This window comes from Thermobia domestica, chromosome 7 (genome assembly GCF_964235325.1).
Source record: "Thermobia domestica chromosome 7, izTheDome1.hap1.1, whole genome shotgun sequence".
Classification (NCBI taxonomy): Eukaryota; Metazoa; Arthropoda; class Insecta; order Zygentoma; family Lepismatidae; genus Thermobia; species Thermobia domestica.
The window spans coordinates 123,497,138-123,513,722 of record NC_137460.1 but is presented as its reverse complement, the minus strand read 5'-3'; the positions used below and the strand labels follow the sequence as shown (position 1 = coordinate 123,513,722).

At 34.6% G+C, this 16,585-nt stretch overlaps 1 protein-coding gene across 2 annotated transcripts in view; it reads right to left on the bottom strand.

The window, feature by feature from the left end:
* LOC145688938 (uncharacterized) overlaps positions 1 to 6,395 on the bottom strand; it is a 344,877-nt gene extending 338,482 nt beyond the window's left edge. For both annotated transcript variants that reach the window (XM_081763105.1, XM_081763106.1), the window contains exon 1: positions 6,162 to 6,395. The gene's annotated coding sequence lies outside the window, so the exon portion shown is untranslated. The remainder of the gene's footprint in view (positions 1 to 6,161) is intronic.
* Positions 6,396 to 16,585: the final 10,190 nt, after the last annotated feature.

The following is a 16,585-nucleotide window of genomic DNA, read 5'->3' as shown; positions in this document are numbered from 1 at the left end:
GTTTCGATTCAAATTCGAAGGAAAAAGAGTTGTGCGGGCCAGTTTGATCCGCCAATAAAAATGCATGTTTGTCGAAATTGGTGGTAGTACAGATTCTAATTTGGTGCTACAAATTGGTATATATTGGGTACAAATTTTGGTAACGGTTTAGTTGGAATTGAGAAGAAAAATGACTTGTGCTGTCCAGATTGACTTCCCAACAAACGTTCAATTTTCTCAAAAAAATATTCGGGGTACAATTTTCAATTTTTGTGGTACAGATTGGTGCATATTGGGTACAAGTTTTGGTAGATTTTTGCTTCGAATTGAAAAGGAAAATAAGTTCTCCAGCCCAGCCTGACGCGCCATTAAAAATTCAAATTCCTCGAAATTGATGGCGGTACAAATTCTAACTTTGATGCAATAAATTGATACATATTGGGTACAAATTTTTGGTGACGTTTTGATTCTAATTGGAAAGAAAACAAACATGTGCGGGCCAGGTTGACCTGCCATGACAAATTCAAATTTCTCGAAAGTCATATGTATCCTGTGTTTTAAAACTTGATTAGAATGTTTGCTTGAATTTGGACCCCAGTTTGTTCCGTTAATTTAACATAATCTACGGCGGGAAAACGAAACAAACTACGGTACAATCCGGTACAAACGAAAATCTTTCAAATGATTCAACTAAATCGTTTGTTCAACATGGTGGTGGGCCAGGTTAACACAGCCCCCCTAATTTGTTTTCTTAATTTTTCATAATCTATTACGGCTAAAATAAAACTCTTTGTGGTACAATCCTGTACTAACCAAGTACTTTCATATGACATACAAAAATCATGGGTACCTGGTATATTAAGTCGTGATTTGAGGGCCTGTTTGATCTGGGCAACTATTTTGTTTCGTTAATTTTTCATAATCCAGGACGGTACAAACGAAACAAACTACGGTACAATCCGGTACAAACGAAAATCTTTCAAATGAGCCAACTAAATCGTTTGTACTACGTGGTGGGGGGGCCAGGTTCACACTGCCCCCCCAATTTTGTTTTCTTAATTTTTCATAATCTATTACGGCTAAAATAAATCTCTTTGTGGTACAGTCCTGTACTAACCAAGTACTTTCATATGACATACAAAAATCATGGGTACCTGGTATATTAAGTCGTGATTTGGGTGCCTGTTTGATTTGGGCCCCTATTTTGTTTCGTTAATTTTTCATAATCCAGGACGGTACAAACGAAACAAACTACGGTACAATCCGGTACAAACGAAAATCTTTCAAATGAGCCAACTAAATCGTTTGTACTACGTGGTGGGGGGGCCAGGTTCACACAGCCCCCCCAATTTTGTTTTCTTAATTTTTCATAATCTATTACGGCTAAAATAAAACTCTTTGTGGTACAATCCTGTACTAACCAAGTACTTTCATATGACATACAAAAATCATGGGTACCCGGTATATTAAGTCGTGATTTGGGGGCCTGTTTGATCTGGGCCCCTATTTTGTTTCGTTAATTTTTCATAATCCAGGACGGTACAAACGAAACAAACTACGGTACAATCCGGTACAAACGAAAATCTTTCAAATGAGCTAACTAAATCGTTTGTACTACGTGGTGGGGGGCCAGGTTCACACAGCCCCCCCAATTTTGTTTTCTTAATTTTTCATAATTTATTACGGCTAAAATAAAACTTTTTGTAGTACAATCCTGTACTAACCAAGTACTTTCATATGACATACAAAAATCATGGGTATCTGGTGTATTAAGTCGTGATTTGGGGGCCTGTTTAATCTGGGCCCCCATTTTGTTTCGTTAATTTTTCATAATCCAGAACGGTACAAACGAAACAAACTACGGTACAATCCGGTACAAACGAAAATCTTTCAAATGAGACAAATAAATCGATCCTAGGACAATGTGGGGGGGCTGCGTGAACTTGGCCCCCCCACTTTGTTTTCTTAATTTCTCATACTGCAGTACAGTACAAACAAAAATATTTGCGGTACAAACCGGTACAAACGAAGTACTTTTTCTTGATATGCGGAAATCGTTTGTACCGAGAGGTGGGGGGGCCAGGTTCACAAGGGTCAAGGACTTTGCTTTAAATTCAGATTTTTAATCAAATTTTGGCATTGTGAGCCTTGAAACCAAATTGCCTTTCCTAGTAAGATAGTGAAATCGGCCCTTCTTCCAAATTGGGTTGTTATTGACCCAAAAGGTTACCCTTAACCTAAAAATACCTCAAAACATTTTTGACCCCCTACCCCCTCCCCTTACCGAATTGTCGTATCATACATGCTCAAAATTGAATATTTTTCAATTTTTGTGGGGGTGGTTGAAAAAGTTTCACAGATCGTATATGTAGATAATGTGATTTTTTTTCGAAACCATCGATGCGTATTTTTTTTTCTTTTTTGTGCGTGTTGAAAATTTCAAAAAAAATATTAAAAACTTTGTGGGGGACACGTCGCTGAATTTTTGGTTAAAAAATTTGCTATACCCTTAGATACAACATATTTTTTCGGGGCCTGACAGTGATGGCAACATTGTCAAAAATAAATAAAACTAAAAACAAACGTGTTTTTCGCACAGATTTTCCACCAGTTTAGGGCCTTCAAGGTGAGGGCACGTAAAAACAATCCTTTGTCAGAGTTCACAAGTTTCCTTTCGCTGGCATCCCTTCCGCCTCTGTTGTTCTTCCGCTGCTTAAATTGTGTCCATTTCGTAAATGAAACACCAAATATATCTCCGTAACAGTGCTTCAACTTCAACCGACTCTTGCTCAATGAAGTTACACACACCTCGCGTCGGCTCCTCGTATCTATCAGTGCTTGCTTCTCTACCGCTAGCGCTCTCTACTGCGAGCTGTGTAACTTTGTTGTGCAAGAGTCAGTTCAAGTTGAAGCACTGTTACGGAGATATATTTGGGAGGGGTAGGGGGTCAACAATTATTTTGGGGTAGTTTTGGGTCAAGGGTAACCTTTTGGATCAATAACGACTCTATTTGGATCAAGGGTCGATTTCTCTCTCTTACTAGGAAAGACCCTTTGCTGTAATGTAGTCATCTCTTGGTTCTTTTTATTATTATTATTATTATTATTATTATTATTATTATTATTATTATTATTATTATTTTTGTCTGTACACTTTTCCTGTAGACTCTGTGACAAGTGTGACACATCTTTCAACTTTCTGAGTATGGCATGGAACATTTAAGACATCATGCTCGTGAACAGATTTGTCATTCATAAGTGAGTACTGGAGGAGGAGACTGCTTACATTTTCTCCAATCATCAAAATTTATTGAAGTCACCATAAAAGATCTAAGAGATTTCAACTTCGAACATTGATTTCTTGCCTCTAGCACTCTCCCATAACCCAAGTCTCGTATGTGTTGTCTCTGATACACTGTCATAGCTAACAATATGTTCTTTGGATGACAGAAGAACGCACTCCTCTAAATCACAAAATCGATAATTCTCATAATGTGGTTTAGCAAATGTCTAATTGTTTGAGCTACCTTCAAAAAATGTTTAGGTCCATATTTCACTGACTGATATCTCTTTGTGTCGAACCCGATAGAATGTAGTTTACAAGCACTTTGAGTCCGTTTATAAGATTTGTTTGGGAAACGCCCAACCGAAAGCCCCGGTTTGCACATGTAAGCAATCGGAAGTAATTGAGAGGACTAGAATCTCTTATAGCCACATCTGAGGCACACTGCTTAGTCTCAATTGCTCTGTTAGAACTTTTATGGTAACTTCAATAAATTTTGATGCCACTAACTAGAGTGAGCTGATAGATTTTAGAAAAAGTAAGCTATCACCTCCTAAAGTTTCTTATCACTTATGCATGACAAATCTGCTAAAGAATTTCACTTCTTAAATTTTACATGCCATACTCAGGAAGTCGAAAGGTGTCAAACTTGTTACGGAGCTTACAGAAAAAGTGTGTGGACAAGAAACCAGAGATGACTACGTTAGAGTAACTTTGGTCTCAAGAATCATAATCCCAAAATTTGATTTACAAATCTGAATTTAAGAGAACATCCTTGACTAAAGGAACATAATTTAGAAGACCCTAATTGGTCGGAGAGTTGAGTAGGATGTGGGTGGAACTCGAATTGCAGCCACGTCCTCGAGATGAGTTCTGAGCCATTTCATAAAAAAGAAAGAAAGAGAGAAAACGTTGACAAATAAGCGATGAGCTGCAAAATCATTATGAAAATAAATTTATAAAATTACTCATATTAACGAATTATTAACAAACATGCCCTCATACAACTAAAATAAAGTACTTAGACTTTAAAGAAATTTAAAAATGTAACCCGTATATTCCTTCGGTAAAGGTAAACGTTTGTTATTTTTGTCATTATTTTAAAATTTTTATGTCGTTTGCGCGAACTGGAGATCCAAAGTGTGATTACTTTCGTTACTTTGCCATTGATTAGCATGCGAATACGGAACTTTTGAGCCCTATTAGAATTCGGTACTCGAAAATTTAATTTTTTTCGCTACACTCTATTGCCTAGTTTACGTTCGTACTTCAATTCAGCTTCAGATTTACTCTGGAACACTTGTTATATTAATAAGATTATTGTTACATATTAGTTACATTACTAGATAAGTAACTTTAATCATATTTTCGCCTCAATAGGAAATGTTCAAAGGTTCAGATTTTTAAATCTCCCTGCTCTTCTCTTAACTGTCTTGTAAATCGAGTGTAGTTGTCTAGTAAATCAAATAGTTGTAATAGACCTTGTATCACTTTCTTTCTCTTCTGTCTACCGAATGTCTGGAGATGAGTGTTCTGACATCCTAGATTGCAGAGTCTATTTTGACAAGAACTAAAACATCTAACCAATTGCTGATACATGTTGTAATACTTGCCTTAACGTAAAAAATACTGAGAAACTGAGAGTCCGAATATTTTCAGAGATAATATTGTACTAGCTGTGGTTTTCCCTTCTCGTTTTGCAAGTTTTGAGGAAGTGTCCTCTCGATTCTCGAGAAAGTATTTCTCATTTTACCTTGATTCCCGAAAAGCCTTTCTCATCCCACCTCATTGTGTAATATATGTACAAAAATATTACTCCTTTTTATTTTGACTATCTGGAGGTTATTAGAATCCTTGTGCCTCACGAGAGGTCCCCAAACTGTGTGATATAAAAACAGTCAAAACATATTTACTATTGTAGTATATTGTGGAATGATCTGTATGGTATCTTTAAACGTTGATAAATGTTATTTTTTGTATTAAATAGGTCTATTTTAATAAAGATTTGCTAAGTGATAGTTTAACAATAATCGTTATTAGAACACCATTATGAAATTAACTAACTAACTCACTAACTACTCTATGGCCTATGGAACCCGGAGGTTCAATGCCGCGTTCACAAAAGCTCTTCACTGACTCCTATCCTTAGCTAATTGGATCCAGTTTCTACTTAGTATTCGTATCTCTGCGAGATCCATCTTAATACTATCCTCTCATCTGCGCCTAGGTCTTCCTCCATTATGAAATTACATGATTAGATTACAGATTGTTATCAGAATAATGGAAACAACTAGGAAAAAGAGCAACGCAACAGATAAACATAGGGTTGGACCATTTCTAGCTCCCAGGGCACTTCTGCTACGAAGTGAAATGGAGTCATAGAGGTCGTGGACTGTAGCAAATAGAATGTTACGTCATTCTGTATGCAGTACAATACTTTGTTCCGCGAGTAAAGATGAACGTGAAAACTCCAGTCAGTGATGAATCTAGCCTGGGGCAGACGGTCCTAGGCATCCCAGTTTCTTGAATGACTAAAATAATTAGGCGATTATTTATATATCTTTGAAAGTGTATACTAAACTCATGATATGCGTACAATAATCTGGGTTCTAGGTGCCCTCCTCCGTAGTGTTTGCCTTCTAGATTCGCCACTGGCTCCAGTTCTATAAATGGGGGAATTATTATTCTAAAATATGATGTCATTATCTGGAAATAACATATTGAGAACAGGGAAGTTTTATAAAATTGCAACATAATTTTGGGCAATTATGCTACCAGTAAGCATTATAACAGAACCAATGAAAAACACTGTATTAAAAAACAGCCGCCATGTTTCTCGTTTGGACAGAGACACTCACGCTAATATCATTTTAAATTTATTATTTAATTAAATACTTACTATAATATTTAACTGAATGTATGTATAATTACACCATTCGATTATTCTAACGTCTGTTCTTCGGTCCGGATTTCCATCTATGCTTCACTCACTTCTAAGGTTCACTGAACAACATTTTAGTAAGATACTACGATGATTCTTTCTTCTGTAATATCTCTATTTGTGGAATTTTGTATAGAAAGATTCACCGCATATAACTTGGATGTTTGTCTCCAAATATAACTCATATATTATACTTACAGCTCTACACATCTATATGTAACTAACAGTCGTAAATAATATTTCTTTTAGAGTTTCAAAGGGTAACGTAGTCAAATGCCATTAATCGATTGGGCATATACATTAAGATAACAGGAAACCTTTTTTCTATCATGTTACAAATCTCCTTCAACATTCTAACGAAATGTGCTGAGTGGCAATATTTGAAATCTAATGTTCCACTCTAGGTAGTAAAAAAAAATGCTTTTAACTTTCATTGATCAGGTATATCAATAAAAGAACATAAAAACCCTTTTATTATACTTTATAGATATGGTAGAAGTTTTGTGTATCATCGTTAAAATACATTAAGTGTTAAATGGGAAATGCTGTTAACTGTTATTACTCCTAATGGAGACATTTTGTAGTCCATAGTCGACATTAGGGTTAATGGCTTTTAGTGAATAAAACACTTATGGACCTAAGGCTTGTTCTTTTGGAATTCAGTGTTTTAAATTACTTGGACTATAGAGGTCATTCGCATTCACTACTAAAATGCCTCCAACTTTCATTTTGAATACCTTACTTTACTATTACTGACAATCCATATATTCAATAACATACGTGGACGGAGTAAGAGAAGACATTGGCAAGTCCGTCCAATTTAAAATAAATTACTAATAGGAATCAGGCATGCCATCCATACGATAATATATCGTGATATATGATAATTACCTTAATGCTGCATACCAGTGGCTCTCAATCTAATTCCTATCACGACCCCCATTTTATCACATACCCTTGTAGCGGCACCCTTAAGCCACGCGTCCATTGTTTCCGAATGCGATTGCGAATGCGAATGCCAAATGGGAATTCATGTGCCTCTACTAGATCCGGAGTTTTGCGAATGCGAATAAAGTTGCAATCTCTCTTGCAAAGCTTCAATGTATAAGATTTTTGCTTGAAAATTTGTACCTTAGAGGCTTGAGAGCACGAAGAAGACGAATGTGAATAAATGACAACTTTTTTTTTATCAAGAAATGAGGAGAGAGAATTTCTATAATAATATATATTTAAGGATGGTACCGAGACCGAGACCGAGATAGACCTCTACAAATTGAGACCAGCCAGAGACGAGACTCAGGTCAGTCAAGAAAGTCTCGGTCTCGTCTCAAATATTGATGTTGATAGCTATAAAAATTGCCTTTATTCAAATTGCTGTGTTAGATAATATGGGAGCGGTTGACTGATGTACAGTGGCGTATTAAGGGGTGGCTATCGAAATAGCCACTAACGAAATAAATTTGTGATCATTTTCTCGCACTGCAAGTACTGGTATTGCATATATTGTTAATGTAGACGGTTCCCATAATGCCCACCGACTTCAATTTTACAAAATTTGAGAAATAAATTTCACTTTTTATTTTGTGCTCAATTTGAAAGCATTTTGTTATACTACCATTAAGAAACCCATATACATCATATTACGAATCAATCATTATGAAACAATTTCATGTGTTACACGCAGCAGTGATACCAATCTTTGAATGTTTTATTTACAACATTTTTCTTTTTTCTTTTTTAATTTATTTTGTGAGTAACGGTGCATTCACTATAAAGGTACAATAAGATTTTCTCTCTCCCTCTCTCTCTCTCTCTCTCTCTTTCTGTGTGTGTGTGTGTTTCTAGTTTCCGGATACTACGTGTGGATACTACCAGGTATACTTCTGTGTGTAAATATGCTAGTGTGTATGTGTGTGGCGGGGGTATATGAAGTATTAATTGGGATCGTGTAGTGGAACTTATCAATATTATTACGTACATACGTGCGGCCATTACTACACACGATAACTTTGGACCAATGCGATTTTTTTAATTCTGCTTTTTGCAATAAATAAGTAGAGTGAATCCTCTCGAGGGAGTTTGTTAATGGAGGTGATTCGCCAACTGGAAGTGGTAGAAATGAGTCATTTCCGATTTTAACGTTGATGACTATAGAGCGGAAACAGTAATAAATAGTAAGAAGGAGTTTTCGGCAATCGATGAAGGCTATCAAGGATAACTTTCAGCTTCATCCTTAACATCCTGGTAAGACCGCAAGAGATAGAAATTAACTATGATTTCTGGCTTGAAATTAATCTACATAGTGAGATAAGAAGAAGCTGTTTTAAGAATGAATTTAGCATTGTGGGAATAAATATCGTCTTCTCTTTTAAACTTCTAATCAAATCGGAAGTAGCAAAACTCAACTACTTCCCATTTTAGTGTTGATCACAACAGATTTAAACGATACTAAATAGCAAAAAGAGGTTTTCTGAAATCAATTAAGTCTCCCAACAATATGTTCTATCTCCACTCTAATCTTTCTACTAAAACTTGAAGTGGTAGAAATCAATCGCTTCCGGTTATAACATTGAGCGTTATAGAATGGATAGCGAGAAGGCTTTTTTTCTTTTTTTGGTAATTCATTAAGTGCTCCAAGAGTATATTCCATCTTGGCAGTAATCCCAATACTCAAATCGGAAGTGAAATAAATATACTAGAACTTCTGGTTCCCAAACCACTTCAGAAAATATAACATGATCCTCTTTAAGATATTTTATTATTCGGATCACGTAATGTAACTTGTAAAATCGTAATGTTAGTAGGTACGTACACTCAAGTCCAAAATTATTGTCGCATGTCTATAAATATGTTGTTGTAAGAATATAATTTGATAATGATTTTGCCCGGTATTTCTTATAATGTTAGTATGTGTATAATTGGCAAGGACATATGTGTGGCAAAGTTCATGTCAATAGAGCAGTAAATAAGAAAATTAAAAAGAAAATTAAACTTTCTTGTCCATTTAGCAACATTTTGTTTTACTCATTTTAATTTTCGTATTTATAATTATTTTCCTATGAAATTTACCACAAATATGTTTTTCCAGATTTTACACATAGTATCAGTATTAAGAGTATCCTGCATAATTATTATCAAATTATATTCTCACAAGAAGACAGTTATACATATGCGACAATCATTTTGGACATGAGTGTACATATATACGCCCGTTACTTGAACGATAACATTTGAAACGATGCGAATTTTCTAATTGTTTTTTGCAATAGGTATATCGTGTGATTTTCTCCAAGTTCATTAATAGAGGTGATTCGACAAACAAAATGGTAGAAATGAGTAATTTCAGGTTTTAACGTTGATCAATATAAAACAGAAACGGTAATGGATAGTGAAAAGCTATTCTCGGCAAATGATTATACGTTTCAAGGAAATCTCTCATCTTATTCTTAACATTCTTGTAAAACTGGAAATTGTAGAAATGAGCCATTTCCGGTTTTAGCATTCATTACCATAGAGCAAAAACGATAATAGATAACGAGAAGATGTTTTCGGCAATCAATTAAACTTTTCAAGAACAACCTTCATCTTCACTTTTAACAAGCTAGTAAAATTGGAAGTAATAGACTTGAGCCATTTCCGGTTTCAACGTTGATCACTATACAGCAAAAACTGTAATAGATACTAAGAAGCAGTTTCCAGTGATCTATATAGCGTTTCAAGGACAACCTTTATCTTCACTCTAATACTCTAGTAAAACCGGAAGTAGTAAAAATGAAACACTTCCGGTTTTAACGTTGATCACTATAGAGCGAAAACAAAATAGATAGTAAGAAGCAGTTTTCGAAAATCGATAAAGCGTTCCAGGAGTAATTTTCATCTTCGTGCTTAACATCCTAGTGAAAAGAAAGCGTAGAAATCACTTATAACTTCAGGTTTCAATTTAATTTACATAAACTATAAGACATAGGGAGAAGCAGTTTTATGGAATCAATTTAACGTTGTGGGAATAGGGAAGATAGTATTACACCTCTTAAATACCAAACCGGAAGTAGGAAAACCCAACTACTTCCGGTTTTAGTGTTGATCGCAATAGATTAGAAAAGATAATAGATAAGGAGAAGCGGTTTGCTATAATTATTTAGTGTCCCAAGAATATGTTCTATCTCAACTCTAACCTTTATACTAAAAGCCGAAGTGGCAGATAAATTCAGTGTTATAGATTGGACAGCTAGAAGGGATTTTACGTAATTCATTAAGTACCCCAAGAGTATATTCCATCTCAACAGTAATCTCACTATTAATACCAGAAGTGAAAGAAATATGATAAAAATTCCGGTTTCCGTATTAATTCAGAACATATTACGTCATCCTCTTTACGGTTTTTACTAGAGTTTATTTTTAAATTAAATACTGGCCCAATCTTTTCTAAATTTTGTGAGCTACTAGCCCATTTCCCAAGGAATAAGTACTGGTTTCTTCTGTGGTCAAACTCGACCAAGAACAGGTGGACATGGGTTGCATTTTATACCATATTTCTCGATAATTACTTAATTAGCCAGAAGCATTTTCTTTATAACTATTTTCCGAATCGGAACAAAATTCGGTGGTGAGCAGCCCTCAACCTAATTAAGATAGCTACATTTGCTGGCCGAGCTTGGCCAAGTTTTGAGCTTGATTTGAGTGTGGTAATTTATTTCTTGGTAATTTCTTGCCAGATCCAATCGAAATGATTTACCATTACAGAAAATCGCTCGTCGCTATTATCGACTTTACGCTATAGTGTTCAACGTAACACCGAAAACGGTTTATTTCTACGACTTTCGGTTGGTAACGAAAGGAGATGAAAGGTTCTTGGAATGGTTAATCAATTGCCGAAAACCGTTTCTGTTTTATAGTGGTCAACGATAAAACTTGGAAATGGTTTATTTCTACCACTTCCGGTTTATGGATCACTTCAATTAACAAGCTGCTCCTAAATAATTACTCTACCCATAGTTTGCAAAAACTAAGTAAATAAATAAATAAAAATTTGCTTTCCTTCAAGAGCTATCGTGCGCAGTAACTTAGTCGCAGCAGCTATCGTGGTCATTATTATTATTATTATTATTATTATTATTATTATTATTATTATTATTATTATTATTATTATTATTATTATTATTATTATTATTATTATTATTATTATAGTTGTTGTTGTTGTATCCAGGTTCTGTTATTCTTTCAACTGCTAGAGAAAAGGTTCAATTTTTCTACAGTCTCTTTTTTCTATAATGATTCTTTGGTATTATGCTTAATGTTTAGTTAACTAAAGAAGAAACGAATCTAGTTGTGTGGAGACGCCATTTCATGTTAGCCTTGTGACCATTTAGTACTGTTCAGCGAGGTAATTTAACAGAAGTACAATGTGCTTATAGATTATTCGTAGTATTGTTATAAAGTAGGAAATGATACAAGACGCTGTATTTTCTAAATTAAAGTTTTGGGATCCTCCAGGGCAACGGTTCCAAACTTTTTGACAAGCACCCACATTTTTAAACCCTACATACTTCACGCCCACATCATTCGCGCATGTCTTTGACCGTTTTGAAATTTTAGTTGCAGAATTGTAATCTCAAATCATCAGTAATAGTAACAAAAATTGAAATATAGCTCTGCAATATGAAAAAAAAAGTTCCGATGATTTTGGTTTGAGTGGCGTTTTCTTATAATTTTAGGCCGCTGATTACGAATATAACATCAATTTTCCCCCATCACGTCACGTTTCCCTGGAAATGGGGATGTATATTTATATCAACACATACAAAATACATTATAATACAGAATACATAATATATATTTCTCATGTACACACAGTGGTTTCAGAATGACAACAGTAACTAAATACACATAGATCCAAACAAATTCCAAAATTTACTCAAATATGTAAACTTAATCATACTACTACTTGGAAAATTTTCCTTCCTTTGGTCAATTTTCCAGGCGTTACAACGTCTGTGTTGTCCCTTTTCAGCAGCAAGCGATAGTTGGCCATCATATTAATGATCCAACCACCTTCATGCATTTTTCAATATCCTGTAAGTCCTGGTAAAAGCGTTCTCCGTGTTCTTCACTATAAACATATTGTGTGGGAAATTTTCGAAATGTGCATATAAAATTGTAGTTAGACACTCATATTACACCTAAGATTTCTAAGATCTTGCAGCAACTTTTCTACAACAAGTTCGTAATCAGAGCGTCTTGTAATATTCACAAAGTTCTTCAAAATTAATTGAACTTTGTCAAGTTTTCTTCTCCATTTGGGTCATGGGATTCTGAAAACGTGAATAGTTGATAAGTTTTCTTATCTGTGGACCAGTAAATATACAGCCGAGAGTTTTTCGAAGCTCATAGTACTAAATGCCTTGCATATGTAATGCGAAAACTTAAGACCTTATTTAGAGCACGAACTAACTGTGTGATGATGCCTAACTTTACATGTAGGGGAGGGAGTAAAATTTTTGAACGCTCCACGAGTGATTCACGTTCAACATTCTTCACTTCAGGTGACAGAGCATTTCGGGATGACCATTCTTTCCTAACCTAATATTGACCCTTTGCACGACTGTCCCATTCGCAGGCATAACAAGGATTTTTGTGTAGCCTGATTGAAGTCCCAGCATGAGGTATAACTTTAAAATCGCCACACGAAAGCCAATGGCGTTGTTTGTAGTTCACACAATGTAGCAAACACTTAACATTTTCATATGTCTCTTTCATATGAATAGAATATGCAACAGGAATAGACCCAAGGATAATGCCTTCTTAAATAGGAAACCTTTCAACTTGATTTCGATGAATTGATAAAATTTATCCGATCAGAAGCATTGTAAGTCACACCAACCCATTTTATAGGTCCTGGTATGTCACAGCAGTAACCCATTGATCCATGTTCAACAAAAAAGAAATAGTCTCATGTTTTCTTTGCCTATACCGAGAGAAAATTGTCCGGGATGAAAGTCAAGACATCGTAGGACTTACAAATAGCAAAATTAATGTCAATCTTCTAGCAATTACTAGAATATCTTTATGTTTTCTACTAGTTTTTCCCATGGACATAAGTAGTTTTTCCAATAAACATTGATTTCTGAATATGTTGAATTCTCAAAAACCTCACGTGATAGAAATAAAGTGATCACATATTTGCAATCAGTGTAAAAGTCCATTTCAGAAAATGGCATTCGTTTGAAAACATCAGAATGCATGCAGAGCAGTGAAATAATAACAATAATATTAATAATCTATACTGTATATGAGACAGTATAAGTTAGTTACTCATTATCGACCAAGCCATAATACTATAATTAGCAAGAATACTCTTTTTGACTAAAGTAAGGCATAAGGAAGGATTTTTGGAAATATGTATCCTTAGGGGCGTAAATAGCTTTTTTAAAGGATAGTGTATCTTGCTAATCCCTGAAGTAAGGAAGATGAAACTAGGCATATAAACTAACCATCAAAAATAACTGAACATGTTTCTCACAGTTTCTGAAAATTCCCCACCTAAACAAGGAAGGAGGAATTCGTATAACAATAATTTTTCAAGTGTATTTTATTTCATTTATTTTTAGAAAATGATAAATGTAAGATTTCTTTATATTGGAGACGTGCAATTTCAAAATTAAACTCAATTAAAAACAAACCATTACATGTTCAGCTTTTTCGAAAAATCTGTCCTAAGAGGAGGATAGCGGAGGATATTGTCTACCTATTAAAATTTCTGCATTTGCTTACGTTTGAGGTGTGAAATTTGGCTTTGACTTCTTAACTAAAAATAATTGAACGTATGATTCCGGAAATTCCCCTCTTAAAGATGGAGAAAAGAGAAGATTTCTATAATATTAAAATGTACCACTATTTATTCAGAAAATGTCATGAAATGTGAAATTCGCTTAAATTCGAAATGTGAAACTTGGTATATAAACTTTGAACTAAAAAGAATGGAATACGTATTTCAGAGTTTTCGAAATTCTTCTTTTAAGCAGAAGGAAGGAGGAATTAATTTGTTTATTTCTCAACATTCAAATCGGCGTTCGCTGTCTCATCATCATAGACTGTTCAAGGAGAATTATTGAACATATTTAGAACTATTCTAGAGCATGGTATCATCATGTCACTTTCACTAAAATGCGTATCCTAAGGGAGAGGGGGTCAAGGTCTAAAATATTTGCTAAAAATACAGTATCTTACAAATCTCTCATGTTATGAAGATGAAATTTATTATAAAAACCAAGTAGACGCGCAACCCAGCGTTCTAGAAAATTCCACTACCGTCTCATCTCATGAAAAATGACTGAGAATTTTAGAACATAGTTAGCACTTGGCTGAAGCCAGGTTTTAACCATGTCAGCTTTATTAAAATTCGTATCCTAAGAGGGTGGAGGAGTTAATATATACGTAGAAAATTAAATATCTTCCAAACAAAAGAGATGAAACTAGGCATATAAACTTTTTACTTAACGAAGTCACCATGTGGACATGCCCCAGCGTTTTCGAAAATTCTGATTCCAAAAAGATTACAGGGCCATTTCTAAAACTTTTAACTTGCCGTTTTGTATTCAGAAAAGGACCGACATGGCAAAGTGTTTGAAACGTCTGAAATGAATTTTTAAACATATTTAGCACGTGGGACATTTCTATTTTAACAACTCAATTTTAAAAAAAAGGATCGTAAAAGCAGAAGAGAATTTAGATTTCTTGCAAAGAATAAATAATCCATCGTATGAAACACATTTTTGAACATGGTCGAGCTGGGGGTCTTATTTCACTTTGGTTCAAATAAGTTACGTAACGGGGAAAGGGTGATCAAATATATCTTTCAAATATTTCCCATAAACCTATTCTACCCCTACGAAGAACAGGCTTGCATAGAATAATAATAAATAATAATTGCCATATTCTCACAAATTTTTAGTTATTTCCAGCAAGACTCCTGCATAGCTTTGTAGTGCAGTGAAATATTATATTTTACCAGTTTTGTCCTTAATGAAACCATAGTTCTTACGCAATAGTTATTTCGTGTTTAAATTATTTAATTTAATGTTTGTTACAACATTCGTAATATTTGTAATTTTGAATGTAATTCTGTCAGAGACTCGCACCCCGAGATTAGGAACCACTGCTCTAGGGACTATCTAGAAACATTGAATTTACACCTACATAGGATTTGTGACGTGGGATACCACTAAGAAATTTTTTTGAAAATTCACGAAAAGAGGAGGAATTGGAGTGAGAGTTGTTTTAATAAGATACCCGTATCTCCGAAACGTATAGGACTGGGAACATGAAATTTGATGTTTGGATTTCCAATTTAAAATAATTTAACACGTGTTTCAGCATTACTTTTATATCTTACTCGTTAGTAATAAAGGGGAAGAAGAAATGTGAGAATAGCAATTATTATTCATATAATAGCATGTCGGTATCTCAGAATCTCTGAAAGTTAGAAACATGAAATTTGGCTTTAGGACTTCTCATTTAAAAAAAAAATCTCTTAAAGACAGTAAACAATACCACCCAATATTTTTCAATTAAAATTGAAACCAGAAGTTGAAGTAGATATCTACCACTTAGTGTTATAGTCCCGTAATTAGAGTGGAGATGGAATATATTCTAGGGACGCTTAATCGAATACAAAAACCGTGTCGCGCTATCTATTGCCGTATGTCATATAGAGTCTTGTTCAAGAAAACTTTGCCACTCACCTCTTTTTGAAAAGCATGTAGTCTTACCTACAGTTAGAATTAAATCAAATAAATGTGATTTTTTTGGTCGATTAAGACGTTTATTTAGAGCTACAGCATTATAATTTCCTTTCGCGGTTGCAAGAATATCATCTTTCATAGCAGGGTGGGTGGTAAAGATTTCTTGAACAAGACTGTACAACGATGAATGTTAAAACAGGAAGTAATTGACTTTTAATAATTACGTTTGATTACAGGGTAAAAGAAGATATGGTACCTATTTTAAGAAAGCTAACTCATTTAAGAAAAACTCTTCACGCTGTCTCTTACAGGTCAATTCTATGCATATTAAATTGGAACCGGAAGTCATACTGGATTACCAAGGGGTCTATCGGTCACGAATGGGATTTAAAAAGTAACGAAATCCGAAAACGGACATGGAAGTCAAGAAATTTTGCTTTTGGGTCACGATTCATTTTATCTGTACAAATATAAGTACAGACTGAAAACGTTTGTTCTATAAAACGTCAAAATTCACCACCAAAAATGTCAATGGTCTTAGACGCTACCAAAGCGCAAGCAAAGCATGCTTCTAACGCGTGCATGAAACTTTGGCCCAAGTCGCACACAAACTCGCTCTTGAGAATGTTGCTAAATTTAATG